Source organism: Elephas maximus, chromosome 18, assembly GCF_024166365.1.
Source record: "Elephas maximus indicus isolate mEleMax1 chromosome 18, mEleMax1 primary haplotype, whole genome shotgun sequence".
Lineage (NCBI taxonomy): Eukaryota > Metazoa > Chordata > Mammalia > Proboscidea > Elephantidae > Elephas > Elephas maximus.
The window spans coordinates 22,243,041-22,263,683 of record NC_064836.1 but is presented as its reverse complement, the minus strand read 5'-3'; the positions used below and the strand labels follow the sequence as shown (position 1 = coordinate 22,263,683).

General features: G+C 40.8%; 1 protein-coding gene across 8 annotated transcripts in view; it reads right to left on the bottom strand.

Annotated features, from left to right (window-relative positions):
• HHAT (hedgehog acyltransferase) overlaps positions 1-20,643 on the bottom strand; it is a 658,603-nt gene that overhangs the window by 138,766 nt on the left and 499,194 nt on the right. The window lies entirely within an intron of this gene.

Genomic DNA, 20,643 nt, shown 5'->3' with positions numbered 1-20,643 from the left:
AGAGGGATAAAAGCTGGCTGAATGGACATGGAAACAGAGGGTGGAGAGATGGAGTATGCTGTCTCATTAGGGGGAGAGCAACTAGGAGTATATAGCTAGGTGTTTATAAATTTTTGTATGAGAGTCTGACTTGATTTGTAAACTTTCATTTAAAGCACAATTAAAAAAAAAAAAAGATGTGTTTAAACTGCTTTGCATGATAACTAGCACAGCTCCAGGTAGTGAGGTCAAGATCAGAGTGATCTTATGGGCCATTAACTTGACCTTGGGAAGCCAATCAACCACTCTGTAAATCTGACGCACTATTAGGAGAAAAAGGGCCCCTGGTAACAGAAGGGTTAAGCACTCTGCTGCTGTCCGAAAGGTTGGTGGTTCAAACCCACTCAGCAGCTCCTCTGGAAAAAGACCTGGCAATCTGCTCCCATAAAGATTTCAACACCAAACCAAACCCATTGTCATCAAGTCTACTCCAACCTCATAGTGACCCTACAGGACAGAGTAGAACTGTCCCATAGGGTTTTCAAGGAGCGGCAGGTGGATTCGAACTGTGGATCTTTTGGTTAGCAGCCAAGCTCTTAAGCACTGCACCACCAGTGCTTCCCATGAAGTTTACAGCCTAGGGGACCCGATGAGGCAGTTCTATTCTGTCACATGGGGTGGTTATGAGTCAGAATCAACTCGATGGCACCTAACAACAATAAACAACATTAGGAGGAACTCCGCGAAGAGAGTGCAGGAAACTCAGTAAGAGGCAGCCCCACTCCTGGAATGGGAGTTCAGAGTACACGCTCCCCTGACAGTGAGTTCACAGCAACATCAGAGAATGGAGGCTTCTCACAGTGCCTGAAACACACTGGGGCTGACAGGTGTTTTCCAGCAATGATGCTAAAGAAACACGCTTACACATCCTAGCTTGTCATTACACTCTTCTCCTCCTCTTAATATTTCCTCAAGATTTCATAAAGCAATCAAAGCCTTTATTTCTCAGCACTGGCCATTCTGGCAGTCCCTCTGAAGTGTGGTCACAGTGCCGTGTTTGGGGTGTGTGAGCCCCACTAGCACATCCACTGGGATCACCCTTCAGGACTATGTGACCAGAATGAGAGCTAGGGACAGAACAACAGCCAGGTACATGAAAACCCAGGGTTTCTGGCAAACACCTTAGCCTAATCCAAAGACAGAAAAGAGAGGGAACAAAAGGCCTAGAGGTTATTCCTGCTCCTAAAACCTACACATCTCTGGGGCCATATACACCCTGGTTCTGGGTAGTACAAATAGTTAACATGCTCAGCTGCTAGCTGAAAAGCTAGAGGTTCCAGTCCACCCAGAGGCACCTCAGAAGAAAGGTCTGGTGATCTACTTCCCAAAAATCAGCCACTGAAAACCCTATGGAGAGCACTTCTACTCTGACACACACACGGTTGTCATGAGTCAGAACTGACTCCACCGCAACCGGTACTGGTAGCAATTATAAACAGAACTCTGAACTGCCGAACAGCAAGCGCCTACGCAACTTCTGACAGGCAAGACGCTAGGGAGTGAGACTCCAGCAAGAGGCTTACTTATTTACAGTGACCCTGCTGGGGATCATCTGTGACCACTTTATAAGCCCTGACCAGTGTCCCTTTGAAACCCAGAGATATAAATTCCAGCTCCTCCCCTTTTCTTTCCTCCCTACCCCCGAGTCTGTTCTGCGTATTCAGATCCAGCTGCTGCCATATATATCCTTATCCACGGTTCTCTCCTCCACCATTTTGGAGCATGGTTTTGCTGCCACCAGACTTGAAAAGCTGTGCAGGGGACACTGACTGAGTTGTCTGCCAGGACATGCTTATTCTAAAACTCTCTCCAATGATGCTGACACATCTCTGGTGATGGCCACTGGGCAAGATAGCCTCTAGTCTCCCTCCCAGCTCCAGGAGGCCACGTGTGTATCCAGGGGTTGCTGGCAAATGGGCAGAACTGAGACGACACCACACAAATGCTGGTAATGAAAGAGATGGGGGATGAGGCAGCCTTGAGAATAACGGACATTAATGTACAAGTTTCTGTATTTTAAAACAGTAAAATATTTTAGTAGCAACTGGGGAGGCAGAGTGAGGAAGCAGGGAGACAGGGCAAAGAAAAAAACAAAACCTGAACCAATAATAAATCAAAAAAATATGACTAATCACAGTAAAAAAAAGAAAGAAAATATGACTTCTCTTAATTGGCATAAATGTGTCTAAATAACTGTCTCCAGTTAAAGGGACTGTCTTGGTTATCTAGTGCTGCCATAACAGAAATACCTCAAGTGGATGGCTTTAACAAAGAGGAATTTATTTTCTCATGGTCTAGTTACAAGTCCAAATTCCGGGCGTCAGCTCCAGGGGAAGGCTTATCTCTCTGTCGGCTCTGCAGGAAGGTCTTTGTCCTCAATCTTCCCCTGGTTGAGAAGCTTCTCAGGCATAGGGACCCCGTGTCCAAAGGACATGCTCTGTTCCTGGTACTGCCTTCTTGGTGGTATGAGATCCCCAACTCTCTGCTTGCTTCCTTTTCCTTTTATCTTTGAAAGATAAAAGGTGGTGCAGGCCACATCCCAGGGAAACTCCCTTTACTTTGGATCAGGGAGGTGACCTGAATGAGGGTGGTGTTACGATCCCATCCTAATACTCTTAACATAAAATTACGATCATAAAATGGAGGACAACCACAGAATACTGGGAATCATGGCCTAACCAATTTGATACGCACATTTTTGGGGGGACATTATTCAATCCATGACAGGGACCACCAATAACCCATTTGATTTCTAAGGAACCTGAAGGAACAGAGACTTTGCACAATCAGTGCTAACCCCAGTTGCTCTCCCTCACCTTACTGTTTGGGGAATTCGAGGCCTGACATGATCTTTCCCTTATTAATGTCAGGTATAGAGAGACCACGGAGCTTGGCTAAGTTCAAAGTGGTTCCCCCTTTTTTTGGGCAATGTTTATAATTATTATATAAACAATAGAGAGATATTGAGAGAGGAACACTATCTATTGGGTTGCTAAGCAAGGGCTTTGGTGCCCAGTTATCTGGTCCAGGAAAAGGGCCAGGCTATAACTGGAGGCAGAGCTGAGGGCAGGGGCCACAGTCAAGGAGGGAGAGACGGGGAGAACACATTCTGTTCTTACCCCTGAAGCCCTGGTTCCTACAGATCTGCCTTTGATTCTGTGATTACCCCAGGATCTTTCTCTAATACATGATTCAATAAATTTTTATTTCTGCTCAACAACAACAACAAAAAAGTCACAACAGTAGTAACTCTGAACGAGCGTCTGGTCTCAGAGATAGGAGGGAGGACATCCAAAATCTGAAACTACTGACTGCAACTCAAGTTTTAGCAATAGATGATTTTCTTTTTTTTAACAAGTGGGAGTGTAAAAGGCATAGCCTGTTGCAATCAATAAGCTAAAAACACTTAAAAGAGAAACCAATGTGCCAATAGGCAATTACTGATTATTCCCCTTGGTGAGTGGGTGGAAGACAAAAAAGATCATGATAAATGAAACCCAGAAAAAATCCAAAAACATATTTTTAACTAGTAGCCCAATCCTCTGAACTGACAAAACTAACCTTGTCAAGAATAAAGAACACCAACGACACAAGGGAAATATAAGCCCAAGAGACAGAAAGGGCCACATAAACCAGAGACTCCTTCAGCCTGAGACTGGAATAACTAGATGGTACCTGGCTACCCCCAATGACTGCCCTGACAGGGCACACAACAGAGAGTTCCTGATGGAGCAGGAGAAAAGTAGAGTGCAGAACTCAAATTCTAGTAAAAATACCAGACTCAATGTTCTGACTGAGACTGGAGGGGCCCCAGAAGACATGGCCCCCAGACTCTCTGTTAGCCTAAAACTAAAACCATTCCCAAAGCCAACTCTTCAGACAAAGATTAGACTGGACTTTAAGACATAAAATGATATTTGTGAAGAGTGTGCTTCTTAGCTCAAGCAGACACATGAGACTAAATGGGCGTCTCCTGTTGTGAGGCAAGATGAAAAGGCAGAGAGGGACAGAAGGTGGTTGAATGGACACAGGAAATACAGGGTGGAAAGGAGGAGTGTGCTATCACATTATCATGAGAACAGCTAGGGTCACATAACAATGTATGTATAAATTTTTGTATGAGAAACTGCCTTGAACTGTAAACCTTCACTTAAAGCACAATAAAAACAAAACAAACAAAAACTAGCCTTACCAGTAAGCAGCAAAAAAGACAGAGCATTGCTTCTTTTCTTTGTGAGTCAGTGGGAGAATAGGATGAAGAGTGGCAAGGAAGGGGAAAATAAAGGGCATGTCTGGATAATCCATGGAGTCCCTGGGTGGTGGAAATGGCTACTAACAGACAGTTGGAGGTGGGAGTACAGCCAGAGGTGCCTTGGAAGAAAGGCCTGGTGATTTACTTCTGAAAAATCAAGCAGTGAAAACCCTATGGAGCACAGTTTACTCTGATACACATACAGTCACTGTGAGAAAGGTCAACTTGACAACAGCTGATTTGGCTAATCCACAGGAGGGTAATAATTCACCACAAAGGGTATCTAAGTCTTGGCTACAGCCTTCCCTCTCCCCTTTGGATTTCCCGAACACACTGTAGAAGGTGACCATTGTGACATCAGGAATCTCTCCTTCTACTTTGGGAACAATCTGGTCTTTCAGCCAATGGTTATGGGAACTCTAGTGTTAAGTATCACACGTAGGGGCCTCAGGAGGAAAAATGCCCAATGGGCAAAGCAGGAGGGTGTATTCTCTAAGCCCTGCCAGCTCCATCAATAAATTTGACTTTCTGAATCTCTAGGACTATAGGATCAAAGTCCCCATTTCAAAGGCTTTGATTATTTTACACTCTCTCCTTTTTTTTTTTTTTTCTTCTCTTAAGTCCTACAGCCATTATTTTCATCACTCCTGTGGACCTTCATATTGAATGCAGGCTACTCATGAGGGAGCCATGCCTCATCTTCACAGCTGCAGTGCTTGAAACCCCCTTGGTAGGAGAACTCATGCTGAGGAATGTAAACATAATCAGAAAAAATCAGTGCACATTGAAGAGTCATCAGGAATGAAAATAAGAATTGCCAACTTGATCATATAAGACAATGGGCAAACAGACTTGGTTTTCAGTAACACTATTTTTTTTTTTTTTTTTACCAGTTGTCATCAAGTTGATTTCAACTCATGTGTGTCAAAGTAGAGTTGTGCTCCATAGGGTTTTCAATGACTGAATTTTCTGAAGTAGACTGCAGGTCTTTCTTCCAAGACACCTCTGGGTGGACTTGGAACTCCAGCTTTTGTGTTAGCAGTTGGGTACATTAGCGATTTGCACTACCCGTGGATTCAATGCTGATATATCAAGATGGAAAACAGCTCTGGTCTGGTCATGGATTCTGTCTTCATTATTGTCTTAGGCTGAGTTCTCTAGAGAAGCAAAACCAGTGAAGCGCACCTATTATCAAGGAAATGGCTCAAGTGGTTGCACAAGCTGGAAAGTTCTAAGTCCATGGGTCAAGCTGGAGTTTTCTCCTGATGTACATAGCTGCAGGGGCTGATGAACCAAAGAACAGCAGGTAAGACAACAGGACTTTGGCTCACAGGCTGTAGAGGCTGACGAATTCCAAGATCTGCAGGTAAGCTGCTAGCTCAAGTCCCAAGAATCAGAGGCCAGATGCAGGAGGCAGAGTGAGCAAAGACCATGAGCCTTGCCAGAAAGTTCACATATATTGGATGCAGTCTATGCCCCCAAGGAAACTCCCTTTCAATTGATCCACTGCTCATAGCAGATCTCATCATGGAGGTGATTACATTATATCAGATCTCATTACGAAGTGATTACATAGCAGTCAAAGTACATCATAACTGTCAAACTACTGAGACTCATGGCCCAGCCAAGCTGACACACAACCTTAACCATCACAATACACCCCTTGTCAACTTGGCAGCTGTACACATCTCTCTAAACCATATACAGTCTCTAAATAAAGACAATTATAAAGTCATACTTGTGCCTAACATGATACAACTAACACGTGTACAACTGAAAATGCACTAGCCATGTTTATATCCTACATTTTATAAGTGAAGAAAACAAAAATGTCTGATGTAAATATACAAGGAATAAATACTCATAATAATTACAGTCCTCTTTCCTGCAACTGGTCATGTGGTCATGTGGTCATAGGTGGTATTTAGAACTACCTTCTTCCAACGCCCATTCCAGGCAAACAGGGTCATGGATGTTTGCCTGGTGGGGTGGTCCAAACCTTCGTTCCTGAAGGGTCTGGGCCATTAGTAGTCACATCGGATAGGGTTGCTGTAGTTTTCCACTGACTTTAATCACAGGGCATGGTAGTACTAATAAATGTCCTAAGGGATCTCCTGTATCCCAGACATACACTTCTTTACTTCCATTATGTAATATCAGTCTGATCTCCTCTTGGTAATCAGGATCAATCACACCAGCCAACAAAGTAACTCCCTTCCTTTCCTCTTGATCCAGAGGCATAAGGAGCCCAAAGTGGCCAGGTGGCATCCTTAACTTCCAGTTCAATGTGATCAACATTGAGTCTCTTGGTGGGAGCATTTCTCTCTTTGGAACTAAGACCTCTACACCTGCAGAGCGGAAGGTTGTGGGGACAGGAAGGAAAAACTCTGAGTAGGTCACTAGGGGTAATAGTGAGTGATGCCACTCCCATATCCACCCCTTGATTCCTGGACCCATGAATCCTGGTTACAGGAGAAACAACACCATATACTGGATGCTGGTTTAGAGCATATACAGCCTCCTGGATTCCATAAGCATGGGGCATTGCCATACTTCATTTGCTATGATGTGAGTCCCTGATCTGAGGTGATGCTGTGTGGGATACCATGACGATGGATGAGGCATTCTGTAAGTCCACTGATGGTAGTTTTGCCAGAAGCACTGCATGCAGAGAAGGTATTCGTGTCCAGCGTGTTTTCCAGTAAGAATGAAATGCTGCCCTGTCCATGAGGGAAGAAGTCCAATGTAATCAACATGCCACCAAGCTGCTGGCTGATGATCTTGCTTTTTATGGGGGAATTGACTTAAATTCTTTTTATCTGAGATTAATATTGCCACTTCTACTATTTTTTTGGTTATATTTACTTGATATAATTTTTTCCATCCTTTGATTTTCAACCTAGTTATGTATTTGTGTCTAAGGTGTGTCTCTGATAGGCAACATACTGCTGGGTCCTATTTTTTAAATCCATTCTGCCACTCTGTCTCTTGACTGGAACATTTAAACTACTTACCTTCAGTGTCATTATCGATAGGTATGCACATACTGCTGTCATTTTATTACTCTTTTTTCTTTGTGGTATTGATAGGTTCTTTGTTCTGCTTAATTTTCTGTGCTGAGTTCTTTTTGTTTATGGATTTTCTTTTCATTTCCTTCATTGTTGCTGATTTTATGTTTACTATGTCTTCATGATTTTCTTCTTTTTTATTGATGTGAGTAGGTTTATTTATTTTTTTTGTGGTTACTCTGAAATTTACCTTTATCTTCCTAAGTTTGGTGGCACAGTGATTAAAAGCTAGGACTGCTAATCAAAAGGTCAGCCGTTCAAATCCACCAACCACTCCTTGGAAACCCTATGGGGCAGTTCTAGTCTGTCCTACAGGGTTGCTATGAGTCAGAATCGACTCGACAATAACAGGTTTTTTTGTTTATATATATTTATAAAGAGGAGGCCTCACACTTCCTAATCTCAGAACCTACTATAACAGCCATGGTAGTCAAAATAGCCTGGTACTGGTACAATGACAGGCACATAGACCAATGGAACAGAATTGAGATTCCAGAAAAACATTCATCCATCTATGGACAGCTGATCTTTGGCAAAGGGTCAAAGTCCAGTAAATGGGGAAGGAATAGTCTCTTTAACAAATAGTGCTATAAAAATTGGATATCAATTTACATAAAAATGAAACAGGAGCCATATTTCACACCATACATAAAAACTAACTCAAAATGGGATCAAAGACCTAAATGTTAAACTTAAAACTATAAAATTCATGGAAGAAAACATAGAGGCAAAGCAAGAGGCCCTAATTTTGTGGGATAAATAGACTACCAAACATAACTAAAATGCACAAACAGCAGAATATAAACTAGATAACTGGAACCTCCTAGACATTAAATACTTATATTCATCAAAAGACTTCACCAAAAGAGTGAAAAGAGAACATATCTGAAAAGGGTCTAATCTTCAAAATTTATAAAAAAGGTCAACACTTCAACAACAAAAAGACAAATGATTGAATTAAAAAAATTGGAAAGGAAATGAATAGACACTTTACCAATGAAGACATTCAGGCAGCTAACAAACACATGAAGATACGCTCATGATCATTAGGCATTAGAGAGATGCAGATCAAAACTACAATGCGATACCATCTTATCCTGTAAATAATGGCACTGATCCAAAAAACATAAAACAACAAATGCTGGAGAGGTAATGAGGAGACTGAAACTTTCATACACTGCTGGTGGGACTGTAAAATGGTACAACCACTATGGAAAATGGTAGGCCGCTTCCTTATAGAGCTAGAAATAGAAATACCATGTGATCCAGCAATCCTATTCCTAGGCATATATCCTAGAGAATTAATAGCTGTGAAATAAATAGCCATATGCACACACATGTTCATTGCAGGATTATTCACAATACCAAAATGATGGAAACAACCTAAGTGTCCATCAACATATGAATGGATAAACAAATTGTGGTATATACATACAATGTAATACTACTCAGTGATGAAGTACAATGATGAATCCATGAAACTTCTCACAAATGGATGAATCTGGAGGACATTATGCTAAGTGAAATAAGCTAAGGACAAATACTGTATGACACCATTATTATAAAAAAGTCAAGAATAGGTTTATACACAGAAACAAATATTCTGTGATGGTTACCAGGGATGGGCAAGGGACAGAGGGAGATTAATAGTATAAAAAAAAAAAAAATTTTTTTTTTTTTAGACACATGCAAATTCTGGTGAAGATATAGGGAATACACAATATGGGAGAAGTCAGCACAACACGACCAAGGCAAAGGAAGACATCAAGAGGTATGCAGAAATAAAGGGCAACTGTGGTAAATACTATAACAGACACAATCTTGCAACAACAGTAAAATAAACTATAATTTTTGAGTGGATAAACAGGTAGACATGAATGCTAAATAGGTATGGGTGGTCATATACCCACATGCATATTCACGTATGGTGTGGATATTTCTATATACATATTTGTATGTGCTGCATGTATATTCATAAAATTAACAGAGCACATGGGGGCACATTTATGGAAACTTCTTAGACATAAGTAAACACCTTGCAGAACTGAGCTAATAGCCTTAAAGGCTAAGGACCATAGTCTTGGGGGACATCTAGATCAACTGGCATAGACAAAGATAATGTTCTAGGGGCAGGGCCAAGATGGTGGAGTATTCAGACGCTTCCTGTGGTCTCTCTTACAACAAAGACCCGAAAAAACAAGTGAATTGATTATAAGTAAAAAAAAATATATATATATATATATATATATATATGACAAATTAGGAATCCTGAACATCAAAGGCAAAACTAAAAAATTGGACTGGACGGCAGGGGGAGGGAGAGACAGTTCAGAAACAGTGAGGAGTTGCCAGATCTGACTCAGTGGAAACCGTCAACACTCAGCCCCAATCCCCTGGCAAGACCATGGTGGGGCTGGCAGTAGCGTTCAGGGTGCGCTTACTTCAGCAAAAGAAGGCAAGTGAAGTAGCACAGCCCTGATTCCCTGGCGTGACCACAGCAGGCCGGATATAGTGTTCAGGAGGTGGTATCCATCGCCACAAAGAATCAGCGGCAAGATTCTACTCACACCTACAGAATCAGCAAAAAACAGCACTCTCGGCATAAGTGAATGTGTCTAATTTACCACATGGATCTAATAGCTCCCCTTTTGAAAGAACTCTCTCCTGTCTATCTGATCCCTCCTCCCACTGCCCTGAGCCGGCTTCGGTGACAGTGGACTTCTTTGGGACTTAGGTCCTACTGTGCATCCTGAGCTATTCTCCCAGCCTTGGAGAAGGAACAAATTAACAAATGGGGGAAAAATAATCTGCAGATCCCCTAAACTGAGAACTTAGGGCAGAAGTGGCTCCTGTCCAAGCACAAGTGGTCCACAGACTTTGAATGCCTTTTGCCCCTGCATGGACCTATGTGGCCCCATTTCAGCAGCAAGGCTCTTGTTGATATCTTGCAAGGGTGTATATGCCTGAGGTTTAACTTTAACTGTCTCAGCTGTGCAGTGGAGAGGCGGGTTTTTGACATTTGAACTGAGTCCACACTGACTCACATCAGGGGACTGAGGACTGGTGGCTCCACACATGCCACCTAACCACCCGGAACAGGGGTCCAAGAATAAGTGGTGGCTCCCAGTCCTTACAGTTAAAATCATTGAGTGCCTAAGATACTGCTGCAGACCCTAGCCACCTGTGTGCTCTAGAGAACATCTGTGCACCTTCCTCACAGACATTTGGGGAAAGTTGTCAGGCCCCTGCCTTGCTCAGAGTGTGATCCCCATTACATCCAGAAACCTGTGGATATACCAATCACCACTATTCCTCTAAGATCATAGGTGAGAGCCTGCACTACAGGCTTGGTGACTGGCTACCTGGACACCTGAGCTGAATCCATACAAGAATAATGAATGGACTCCTAGGTTCATATACCTGGTAACAACTCGAGCCATCTGGTGACAGGACATTAGAGCTTCGAAGGCTACAATAATCAAGTCAGCTCATATGAGCAGTCTACTTGGGTATATCAAAACAAAACAAAGTAAGAAGCTAGGATATGGTAAACAAACATAAAATAAATTAATGTGATAACTTATACATGGCTCGGAGAAAGCAGTTGATATCAAAGCACATAAAGCAGACCATTATCACTTTAACAAACTCCCCACCCCGCCAAAAAAAGGAATCTTCTGGATGAAGATATATTCCTGGAATTAACAGATGTAGAAGGTACTGGGTTTAGAACACAAAAGATTAATATACAGAACCCTTCAAGACATCAGGAAGGAGATCAGCCAAAATGCAGAAAAAGCCAAGGAACACAGAGATAAAGCAGTCGAGGAAATTAAGAAGGTTATTCAAAAACATAATGAAAGATTAAATAGGCTGCGAGAATCCATAGAGAGACAGAAATCAGAAATTCAGAAGATTAACAATAAAATTACAGAATTAGACAACTCAGTACAAAGTCAGTGGAGCAGAATTGAGGAAATGCAAGTAAGTATTAGTGAGAATGAAGATAAAAAACTTGGCAACAATATATTCGAAGAAGAATCAGATAAAAGAATTAAAAAAAAAAACTGAAGAAACCCTAAGAATCATGCAGGACTCTATCAAGAGAAATAACCTACGAGTGACTGGAGTACCAGAACAGGGAGAGAAAACAGAAAATACAGACAGAATTGTTAAAGATCTGTTGGCAGAAAACTTCCTGATATCATGAAAGATGAGAAGATATCTATGCAAGATGCTCATCGAACCTCATACAAGGTAGATCCCAAAAGAAAGTCACCAAGACATATAATCAAACTCGCCAAAACCAAAGATAAAGAGAGAACTTTCGGAGTGGCTAAAGATAAACAAAAGTCACCTAAAAGGACTGTCAATAAGAATAAGCTCAGGCTACTCGGTAGAAACCACGCAGGCAAGAAAGAAATGTGATGATATACCTAAAGCATTGAAGGAAAAAAATTGCCAACTAAGAATCATATATCCAGCAAAACTGGCTCTCAAATATAAAGGTGAAATTAGGACATTTCCAGATAAACAGAAGTTTAGGGACTTTGCTAAAACCAAACCAGTTTAACTAAAATAAATAGTAAAGGGAGTCCTCTGGTTAGAAAATCAACAACATCAGGTAACAACCCAAGACTAGAACACAGGACAGAGAAGCCAGATATCGACCCTGATAGGGAAATCACAAAAATAAATCAAGATTAAAGAAACACTCAAAACAGGGAATTAGAGACATCATTATGTAAAAGATGACAACATTAAATCAATAAAGAGGGACTAAAAAAATATATTCATAGATCTTTCATATGGAAAGGAACTCAAGCCAATACAGGGAGATAAATTTTGGTTTCAACTTAGAAAAACAGGGGTAAATAGTAAGGTAACCACAAAGGAGACTAACGATCCTACATATCAAAATAAAATAAAACATAAAGACTCAGCAGAAACAAAATCAACAGTGAAAAAGAGGAAAACACAATTTATAAAGAAAAACTACTCAGCACAAAAAATTAAGTGGAAAAAAGAAACTGTCAAAAACACATTTAAAAAAATCAAAATGAAAGCACTACACTCATACCTATCCATAATCTGGAAACCTTGGTGGTGTAGTGGTTAAGTGCTAGGGCTGCTAACCAAAAAGTAGGCAGTTTGAATTCACCAGGCACTCCCTGGAAACTCTACAGGGCAGTTCTACGCTGTCCTGTAGGGTTGCCGTGAGTCAGAATCCACTCAACAGCAACGGGTTTGTTTTTTATCCATAATCATGCTGAATGTAAATCGATTAAATGCACTAACAAAAAGACAGAGAGTTTCAGAATGGAAAAAAACAGGATCTGTCTACACGCTGCCTACAAGGGACACACGTTAGACTTAGAGACATAAACTAAAACTCAAAGGATGGAAAAAATATATCAAGAAAACAACAATCAAAAAAGAGCAGGGGTGGTGATACAAATTTCTGATAAAATAGACTTTAAAGTTAAATCCACCACAAAGGATAAGGAAGGATACTGTAATGATTAAAGAGACATTACACCAAGAGGATATTACCATATTAAGTATTTACACACTCAAAGATAGGGCTTCAAAATACATAACACAAACTCTAACAGGATTGAAAAGAGAGATAGACAGTTCCACAATAATAGTAGGAGACTTCAACATGCTACTTTTCGTGAAGGACAGAATACCCAGAAAGAAGCTGAATAGAGACATGTATGATCTAAATGCCACAATCAACAAACTTGACCTTACAGACATATACAGAACACTCTACCCAACAGCAGACAAGTATACTTTCTTTTCCAATGCATATGGAAAAATCTCTAGAATAAACCACATATTAGGTCATAAAGCAAGCCTTAACAGATCCCAAAATATCAAAATATTACAAAGCATCTTCTCTGACTATAAAGCCATAAAACAAGAAATCAATAACAGAAGAAAAAAAAAAAAAAAAAAAACAGAAGCAGCAGGGGGAAAAAAAATCAAACACTTGGAAACTGAACAACAGCTTGCTCAAATACGATTAGATTACAGAAGAAATTAAGGATGGAATAAAGAAATTCATAGAATCAAATGAGAATGAAAACACTTCCTATCAGAATCTTTGGCACACAGCTAAAGCCGTGCTCAGAGGTCAATAAATGCACACATCCAAAAAGAAGAAAGTGCCAAAGTCAAAGAATTTTCCCAACAACTTGAACAAATAGAAAAAGAGCAACAAAATAAATCCTCAGGCACCAGAAGAAAGCAAATAATAAAACTTAGGGTAGAATCAAATGAAATAGAGAGCAACAACAGCAACAAAAAAAATTGAGTTAACTGACCAAAAGCCAGTTTTTTGAAAACATTAACAAAATCAGTAAACCATCAGCCACACTGACAAAAGAAAAAGAGGAGACCAAGCTAAAAACCCGAATAAAAAATGCTATGGGCGATATCACAACAGAACCAACTGAAACTAAAAGAATCACATCAGATTACAATGAAAAGTTATACTGTAACAAATTTGAAAACCTACAAGAAATGGATGAATTTGTAGAAACACATTACCTACTGAAACTAACACAAAAGTAGAACTAAATAAACCCATAACAAAAGAAGAGATGGAAAAGGTAATTAAAAAAAAACACCCAACAACAACAACAACAAAGCCCTGGTACTGACAGCTTCACTGGAGAATTCTACCAAACTTTCAGAGAAGAGTTAATACCACTACTACTAAAGGTATTTCAGAGCATAGAAAAGGATGGAATACTCCCAAAATCATTTTATGAAGCCAGCATTTCCCTGATACGAAAACCAGGTAAAGACACCACAAAATAAGAAAATTATGGACCTATATCCCTCATGAACTTAGGCACAAAAATCTTCAACAAAATTCTAGCCCATAGAACTTAATAACGTATCAAAAAAATAATTCACCATTACCAAGTGGGATTCATACCAAATATACAGGAATGGTTCAACATTTGAAAAGCAATCAATGTAATCCATCACATAAATAAAACAAAAGACAAGAACCACAGGATTTTATCAATTGATGCAGAAAAGGCATTTGACAAAGTCCAACAGCCATCCATGATAAAAACTCTCAGCAAAATACAAATAGAAGGAAAATTCCTCAGCATAATAAAGGGCATTTATATAAAGCCAACAGCTGACATCATCCTAAATGGAGAGAATCAGACAAGGATGCCCTTTATCACCATTCTATTCAACGCTGTGCTGGAGGTGCTAGCCAGAGCAATTAGGCTAGCAATAAAGGGCATCCAGATTGGCAAGGAAGAAGTAAAAGTATCTCTATTTGCAAATGACATGATCTTATACACAAAAATACCTAAAGAATCCTCAAGAAAACTACTCAAACTACTAGAAGAGTTCAGCAGAGTATCCGGATACGAGATAAACATATGTAAATCAGTTGGATTCCTCTACACCAACAAAGAGAACTTCGAAGAGGAAATCAAGAACTCAATGCCAGTTACAACAGCCCTCAAGAAGACAAAACATGTAGGAATAAATCTAACTAGAGATGTAAAAGACTTATACAAAGAAAACTACAAAACTGTAGCACAAGAAATCAAAAGAGTGATTTGTTTCTCCATCCCATAAAGAAACGTCTTTGGTATTTAGATCGGGATTGCATTGTGTCTACAGATCAATTTGGGTAGAATGGACAATTTGACAATGTTGAGTCTTCCTATCCATGAGCAAGGTATGTTCTTCCACTTATGTAGGTCTCTTTTGATTTCTTGTGCTGCAGTTTTTTAAGAAGCTCCAGATAAGTAAAGCATTACTGAAAAATAAGAACAAAGTGGGAGACCTCACACTACCTGATTTTAGAATCTATTATACCTCCACAGTAGTCAAAACAGCCTGGTACTGGTACAACAACAGATACACAGACCAATGGAACAGAATTCAGAATCCAGACATAAATCCATCCACATACGAGCAGTTGATATTTGACAAAGGCCCAAAGTCAGTTAAGTGGGGAAAAGACAGTCTTTTTAACAAATGGTGTTGGCACAACTGGATATCAATCTGCAAAAAAAAAAAAAACGAAACAACCCATACCTCATACCATGTACAAAAACCAACTCAAAATCGATCAAAGACCTAAATATGGAATCTAAAATGATAAAGGTCATGGAAGAAAAAGTAGGCACAACGCTATGCTCTCTAATACTTGGCATAAACAGTATACAAAACATTACTCACAATGCACAAACACCAGAAGAAAGACTAGATAACTGGGAGCTCCTAAAAATCAAACACCTATGCTCATCCAAAGACTTCACCAAAAGAGTAAAAAGATTACTTATAAATTGGGAAAAAGTTTTTGGCTACGTCAATTCCGGTCAGCGTCTGATCTCTAAAATCTATACTGCAAAAATTCAACAACTAAAAGATAAATAACCCAATTAAAAATGGGCAAAGGATATAAACAGCCACTTCAGCAAAGAAGACATTTTGGTGGCTAACAGATACATGAGGAAATGCTCGTGATCATTAGCTATTAGAGAAATACAAATCAAAACTACAATGAGATACCATCCTACCGCAACGAGGCTGACATTAATCCAAAAAATACAAAATTATAAATGTTGGAGAGGTTGTAGTGAGACTGGAATACTTATACTTTGCTGGTAGCAATGTAAAATGGTACAACCACTTTGGAAATCAATTTGGGGTTCCCTTAAAAAGCTAGAAATAGAACTACACTTCTTGAAACATATCCTAGAGATATAAAAGCCTTCACACAGGTATATGCCTACTCATGTTCACTGCAGTACTGTTTACAATAGCAAAAAGATGGAAGCAACCAAGGTGTCCATCAATGGATGAATGGATAAATAAATTATGCTATATTCATGTAATGGAAAACTACACAATGATTAAGAACAACGATGAATCCATGAAACATCTCATTACATGGAGGAATCTGGAATGCTGAGTGAAATTAGTCAGTTGCAAAAGGACAAAAGGTATGAGACCACTATCATAAAGAACTCTAAAAAAAGTTTAAACACAGAAGAAAACATTCTTTGATGGTTATGAGGGTGGGGAGGGAGGGAGCGGGTATTCAACTAATTAGATAGTAGACAAGAACTATTTTAGGTGAAGGGAAAGACAACACACAATATAGGAGAGGTCAGCAAAAAAAAAGGAAAGACAACACAGAATATAGGAGAAGTCAGCAGAACTGGATTAAACCAAAAGCAAAGAAGTTTCCTGAATACAACCAAATGCTTCGAAGGCCACAGTAGCAGGGACAGGGGTTTGAGGACCTTGGTTTTGGGGACATCTAGGTCAACTGGCATAACAAAATGTATCAAGAAAACTTTCTGCAGCCCACTTTGGTGAGAGGCGTTTGGTGTCTTAAAAGCTAGCAAGCAGCTATCTAAGATACATCAATTGGTCTCAACCCACCCAAAGACATATGGTAAAGATGAGACCAAGAGACCAAAAGTGCCACATAAACCAGAGACTACATCAGCCTGAGACCGGAAGAACTAGATGGTGCCTGGCTACCACCGATCACTGCCCTGACAGGGAACACCACAGAGAATCCCTGATGGAGCAGGAGAACAGTGGGATGCAGATCTCAAATTCTTATAAAAAGACCAGACTTAATGGTCTGACTAATACTGGAGGGACCCCAGAGGTCACAGTTTCTGGACCCTCTGTTAGCCCAAGACTGGAACCATTCCAGAGGCTAACTCTTCAGACAGGGATTGGAGTGGACAATATGACAGAAAATGATAGTGGTGAGGAGTTAGCTTCTTGTTTCAAGTACACACAAGAGACTTTGTGGGCAACTCCTGTCTGGAGGCGAGATGAGAAGGAAGAGGGGGACAGCAGCTGGTTGAATGGACATGGGGTGTACAGAGTGGAGAGGGTGAATGTGCTGTCTCATTAGGGGTAGGGCAGCTAGGAGTACATAGCAAGGTGTATATAACTTTTTTTATGAGAGACTGACTTGATTTGTAAAATTTCTCTTAAAGCACAATAAATTAAAAAAAAAAAAAGATAATGTTCTACATCCTGGTTTGGTGAGTAGTGCCTGGGGTCTTAAAAGCTTGTGAGCAACCGTGCAAGATAGAACTATTGGTCTCTTTCCATCTGGAGCAAAGGAGGGTGAAGAAAATGAAAGATTCAAGGAAGCAATTAGTCCAAAGGACTAATAGCCCACAGAAGCCATAGTCTCCTCTAATCTGAGAGAGAAGAACTACGTGGTACCTGGTTACCACTACTGACAGCTCGGACCAGGAACACAATAGAAGGTCCCAGTTAGAAAGAGTGTAACATGTAGAACAAAATTCAGATTCATAAAAAAGACCAGACTTACTGGTCTGATAGAGACTGGAACAAGCCCTGAGACTATTGTGCTAAGACATCTGTCTAACTTGGAACTGAAGCCGCACCCAGAGGTCACTTTTCAGCCAAATAATAGATTGGCTTATAAAATAAATAATATGCTCCTTAGAACAATCAACTATATAAGACATTTGGGCAACATTTGCCCAAAAGCAAAGATGAGAAGGCAGGGAGGGGCTAAGAAACTGGACAAAGTGAAATGGGAAATCCAGGGTAGAGAAGAAGAGAGTGCTGATGCATTGCGAGGAATGCAACCAATGTCATGGAACAGTTTGTGTATGAATTATTGAAAGCTAAACTGCTGTGTAAACTTTCACCTACAGCACAGAATGTTCAAAAAAAAAAAAATATGTTCACAAATTCTTCAACACCCTTCCCTAATTTCCTCCCTCCTCCTTGAAGCTGGACTTTGTGGCTCACTTCTAAGGAAGTGATAATGGCAGAAATGAAGTTGTCTGACTTCCACTACTAGGTCATAAAATGCATTACAGCCTCCTGCTGGATCTCTCTCTGGCATTGCTTGGTCTAGAGGAAGCTAGCTGCCATGCTGCAAGGATGCTCAAGCAGCTCTATGGAGAGGTACACATGGTGAAGAACAGAGACCTCCTGCCAATGGTAGCAAGGAACTTCCAGACAACAGCTGTGTGAGTATGAAAATTTGGAAGTGGACCTTCCAGCCCCAATCTAGCCTTCAGATGACTATAGCCCTGGCTGACATCTAGACTGCAACCTCATGAGAGGAGCTAAGCAAGAATAATCCGGTTAAGATGCTCCCAGATTCATGACCCTCAGAAAATGTTTGAGATTATAAATGTGCGTTGTTTTGCGCTGTGGGGAAAAAAAAAACTGCAATGTGCCCAACAGTTCTGTTCTAAACAAAATGTCAATAGTGCCCTGTGGAGAAAGTATGGATTGCTTTCTTCAATGTTCATTATAGAGTGAGGTTTCTTCTCTGCTTTAGGGGCACAGAACCACCCTCCCTCCCTCATTAGGAGCAATGCTAAAAACATGCCCCTTATTAGGAGCAGGTCCTTGGATGGCACAAACAGTTTACTCGCAGTCAGCAACCTAAAGATTGGCAGTTTGGACCCACCCAGTGGCACCCTGAAATAAAGGCCCAGTGATCTGCTTCCGTAAAGATTACAGCCAAGAAACCCCTATGGAATAGTTCTACTCTGTAACACATAAGGTCGCCATGAGTCAGAATCAACTTTCCAGCAATGGATTTGATTTTCTGGGTTTATTCTGTGACACAGAGAGATGCATCCCAGGGCAGGGAGAGCTTATTTCACAGCACCCAGTCTAGACCCCTGCCACCACCCCACCACCCTGGCATCCTGGAATTTGAGAGTGAGGAGAAGCCTCCTGTGTCACCAGCTATGGACAGACAAGGTACAGCCACAGTTTTTAAGCCTCCTCGCCCTCTATACCTCTGAAACTTGAGGAAAGACGAAGAAAAGGTTATACTTCTGTGATACAAAAATTGGAAAGTGGCGTAAGCCAGAAAGAATCACTTTGTCCCCATACAGGGTGAGCATTTTACTTCTATGGTCTCTGGTTTAAATGACAGAGAGATGGGTTGGGGCAGTGTCTTTCCATGTCAATGTCAACATAACCCACTAGTCAGGTCCAAGGACAGGTACCGAACCTTTGGCCTGGATATTGTGAGCCCATAAACACAGGCCTGGGGAATCCCTCTAAACTTTCTGTCCCAATAATGTTGTACCTCATAAAAGGAACAGGAGATGGCGTTTGGGAATGTAATAACACCAGTTTAACAGTGACTTTAAATGTCTCTCCAGTGACTTCCAAAGGTGAGCAATGTAACTCAAACTAAACCTTAGAACTGATCTAAGATTCTGTCATACTAGTTTGTATCTCTTGCCTGTGAGGTATCCACGGCTCTACGTGTTTATTCATATCTCCATGGCAACGTCTCCATCTTTGGCAGCCAACATCCTGTCCCTAGAAATCACAGGACTGGCTAGGCAAATGAGCATGGGCCTGGAGTTAGGGGGTGTCTGTGGGAATCTGGGTCAGGAGTAAGGCACAAAGCACAGGCAAGGGTGGGAGGCAGATGGTGTTGAGAAGCTGGAGGCTGCTGAGCTCGTTGGGCCCCTTGCTTTGAGTGCTGCCCTCCATAGAGTGGCTGTACATGGGGCGAATGGGAGGAGGGGACAGGTTGAGCATCTGGGAGAGCAGATGGGCTGGAGAAATAGCTGCTGGAGACTGTGACAAAAGCTTGGCAAGTGGGACCTGATGCTGTTTATTTTTAAGTGGGAGAGAAGCTAAAAATGGGAACTGGGTGGGTTTGATCAGTTGGACACCGTTCACTGAAGTTTTTAATATTCTAGCAAAAATGCTAACCAGAGGGAAAGCGGGACAGAACAAGGAAATGGCAAGGAAGGAGGTTTGTGGAGACCAAGAAACTCAAACAGGGGGTGGACATTCCATTGTTGTAAAGATGAGACCAGAGCAACGAAAGAAAAAATGATAGCAGTTGTGAAAGAGAAGGATAGCTAGAGCAAAACTAGGGTCAGGAAGACACAAACTACAAGTCTTTCCAGAGCCCCTTATTCTGCCATCCTGTACCACCCTGCCAAGACACTGCTCCCCTCATTCCCTTTCTTAAGGTGATTTGGTCATCTATTATTGTCACTTTTTGTTGTTGAGAATACACACAGCAGAACATATACCAATTTAACAACTTCTACATGTAATAAAAAAAAATTCAGTGACATTAATTACATTCTTCAAGTTGTGTAACCATACTCACCCTTCCTTTCTGAATTGTTCCTCTCCATTAACATAAACTCACTAACCCTAAGTTTCTTATCTACTCTTTCAAGATGCTGTTGTCAATTTGAACCCATACAGATAGTTCTTAAAAGAGCA